This window comes from Medicago sativa, chromosome 7, assembly GCF_051527215.1.
Source record: "Medicago sativa cultivar Bolivia chromosome 7, Bolivia_mono, whole genome shotgun sequence".
Classification (NCBI taxonomy): domain Eukaryota; kingdom Viridiplantae; phylum Streptophyta; class Magnoliopsida; order Fabales; family Fabaceae; genus Medicago; species Medicago sativa.
Window position 1 is genome coordinate 55113289 of NC_140755.1, and position 3595 is coordinate 55116883.

Below are 3595 nucleotides of genomic sequence, written 5' to 3' on the forward strand. Positions count from 1 at the left end.
AAATGCATCTCAACCATTGATTTCTATGCTATTTAACTATTCCCTCTAATTATGTACTACTTCTTTCAAGTGCACTGTTCCAATGAAAAAAACGGCACCCTATACTTTTAGCATTTTCCCATGACATTTTTTTTATTGGCTTATGAAATATTAATTTTCCTACAATTCCAAGATTGACATTGCACTTATCGATCGCCCAACCACTTTCACTACTCTTCTCTCTTCTTTCATTTGCACTTGAATATGGACGTTGCATCAGTTTTATTTTAGGTGGTCTCTCTCAAATGGTTTACAAATCTCTATCACAACTTTGCCTTTACAAAAAAAAAAAAAATCTGCATATGTTTCTCTCAGTTTCATCTTGAACTCCTCTTCTGTTATGTAATTAAATTTCATACAAAGTGGTTCTATCAAATTGAATTTAAAACCAGAGTTTTCTTTGCGAAGAAATGGAGCTATTTGAAAAAGACCAGAATAGAGCAATTGGGGTTTCCAGTTAGTGGAGTTTTTTAATTCAGTTGTGTTCTTTTTAACCTAAAAATTTGCAAGAAATATGTTAATTTTTTTTCTAGAGGATAGGAATGAACTTTTTCAAATCAAAACCGTTGGTTTTTCTATTCATTTGTGACATATTGAACCAACCCATTTGCTAGATTGGTTAAAATTAGTTGAATAACTAACTGGGGTTTTGATTTCCTTATAAACAGGTTAGATATATTGTGCAATCTGAACTGGAAGCTACCGTCTTGCTCTCTCCCTCCACCGTCTGTGAATTAGTTTTTGTTCTTACTTTTGCCCACCAACTGTTTGATATTTGTTTCAGCCTAGGCAAATTTAGTTTTAAAGTGTTGGGTTATGTAACTGAGTTATATTTGCAGTTAAAAAAAATATATAGACTAAAAAAATGACATTTTTAATCAAGCATGTTGTCAATCAAATTATGATGATACTTTGAAGTGTGTTTTTTAAATGACATTGGTTACTTGGTTTTGAGCTGCAACATTAAGATGTCTCCTAACATGACAAACATTTAACCACAGTGGCTGCAGGTTAAGATTCACAGCATTTTGGAGGCAACATCTTGCATCTAGAGCTTCAGCCAGCAGAGAATCTACTTCAATATATGCTCCAGCTTGCAAGAAGAAAATTCAGCAGTACCAGTTCTGTCATAAGTGGCCATTCCCCGCCCTTTCGACCCTCTGTAAATTGCCAGCATCCACAGAAATATTTTAAATTGATGCACTTTCATGCTCAATGGTGGGAGTTGCTTAAGCATTTGGTGAGAATGTCGTCTCTTGATATTTTGCTTTCTTTAATCTTCAGAAATTTAGTTATACATAGATGAATAAGTACGGAGGAATTTTGGATAAAGATTTTATTTAAGCATTGGCTTATAAAAATTCTACATGCTTTATATCATACATGACCTATGTTGTTCAATTCTACATGCTTTAAAGTAGAATGGCTTATAGATCAGTATTTAACCCTGCATAGTCCATTTGTTGTAATGATTTCAAAGATCATGTATTTATAAAAATTACATTGTCCATGTTTTAGCATTGTCTTTTTAAGTTACTGTGGACTGTTACAAATTGTATTCTGCACTCTGAAATATATGATACTGTCAATAATTGAGCAGAGCCTTGATGATGTAGGAGATGAGTTTTTATCACGAGTCTTCTTCAGTAGCATATATAGCAGTAGCATATATACCATACTCCTATGATTTTTTTAATGCCAATGTACTATGTAATGATTGATGGATTAAAATGTTATCTTATCCTATGATTAAGATAGTAGCATATATAGCAGTAGCACACTTCTCTGTTCTCTAAAGAATCTCAAATATAATAATCTTGCTCTTATTCTACTTAGCTTTCTATCATTTGCAGAATGGTCAACCAAGAAAATCTTCCTCTATGATTTTTTTTTGGATAAAACGTACCTTTCAAAGAGCAATAGGCATCTTGATTTTACTCCTTTTATTTTCTCTTCTTTGTTACCGTATTTTCTTCTCCATCAACAATAACACCTTCACACTTCCATGGTTTCTTGCTTTCTCATGTGAATCTTGGTTTACCTATACTTGGATTGTTAATATCAAATGGAGTCCTGCTGTTACCAAAACATATCCAAATCGTCTACTTCAACGGTAAGTAAGCTTTGCGATATTTGATATTTATGATAAATTACTGTCATATATGATTGATTACCATCACTAAGTTGTGCGTCATCATCATCAGAATCCTCACCATCTTTGGTTTGTTCCTGACTACAACAAACCCAAAGAAGAGAGCTTCATTCATATGTTGCTACTTGATGAGAAGGTAACTTTATAATATTGTTCAAAATCCTACTTTGTTGGGTAAAAGGTTGTTACAGATGTCTTATATTTTCATATTATTATTACAGCAATGGAAGATACAAGTGACGGAAAAAGCATCTGGTGCCAAAGATTAAGTTGTTATTTGTTATACCCTAATTTTGGACCTAAAAATACTAACTCATTTCTTCTTATCTTGCATTTTAAGTCATTTGATATGTCTCTGATCAATTGCATCTTTCTCTGCATTTTATTTCAATATTACCTGCAAAATTCACATAAAAGGGTATTTTAGTCATTTCCTGCATTCAACTCATTTTAATCCTTGAAAGTTGCTTGAGTCTTCTAATTTGGTTTGTATAAGTCCTTGTTTCAATCTCAGGTCAAAATTCATTCCAAAAAATATTAGTTGAGTCATTTTCTAGTCAGTTTAGCCCCTAGGGGCATTTTAGTCATTTCCTATGTCAAAATTTCTTTCGGTCTTTTAAAAATTTGTTTGAGTCCTTTTAAGTAGTTTGAATAAGTCTCTGTTTCATTCTATGTCAAAATCCATTTCAAAAATTGCATTTTAAGTCATTTTGAGTCAGTTTTGCCCCTAGGGGCGTTTTAGTCTTTTCATGTGTTAAAACCCTGTTTAAATTCTAAAAATTGTCTCTGAGTCTTTTAATTCGCTTGTATGAACTCTTGCTTTAATCCCTTGTTAAAAAAATCATTTTTAAATTGCATTTGGGTCGTTTCGAGTCATTTTAGTCCCTAGGGGCGTTTTGGTCATTTCACATAAAATCTCTGGTTCATTTTAATCTGCTTTGTCGCATTTAATCGTCTCGCTTTACGTTAATTTTCAATTTACTTTTTCAGTTCAATTTTAGTTTAATTTTCATTTTAGTCCTCGCACTTTTGTTATTTACATTTTAATCCCTTTTTAAGTTTGTTAGAGTCCAAATGCCATGTGTCCAAATGCTATTGGTCCATAAGAGTTTGTTACAAGTCCAATGCCACATGTCTCTATCCTATTGGTCCAAGCTTACCACATCACCTATATAAGTCAAAGTCATGGTCAATTTTTCAACACCAATCATTTTTTCACAAAATTCCACAAAAAAATCATAAAAAATTCAATTTCTCCTCTCCCTCTTTTCTTCCTCACGTGACCCTTTTCTTCTCCTCCATAACCAACTTTCTCATCCTCCATAACCACCACTTTTTTCCCTCTAACAACTTCCCTCCACCACTCTAACCACCCTAACAACTTCTCTCCACCATAACTAACCA

General features: G+C 32.9%; 1 long non-coding RNA gene across 1 annotated transcript; it reads left to right on the forward strand.

Annotated features, from left to right (window-relative positions):
• The first annotated feature begins 270 nt into the window (after nt 1-270).
• Nucleotides 271-2473, forward strand: LOC146906864 (uncharacterized). The gene is made up of 3 exons (XR_015020290.1): nt 271-2152; nt 2244-2327; nt 2413-2473. It is a non-coding gene; the product is annotated as an uncharacterized LOC146906864 (long non-coding RNA).
• The last annotated feature ends 1122 nt before the right edge of the window (nt 2474-3595 follow it).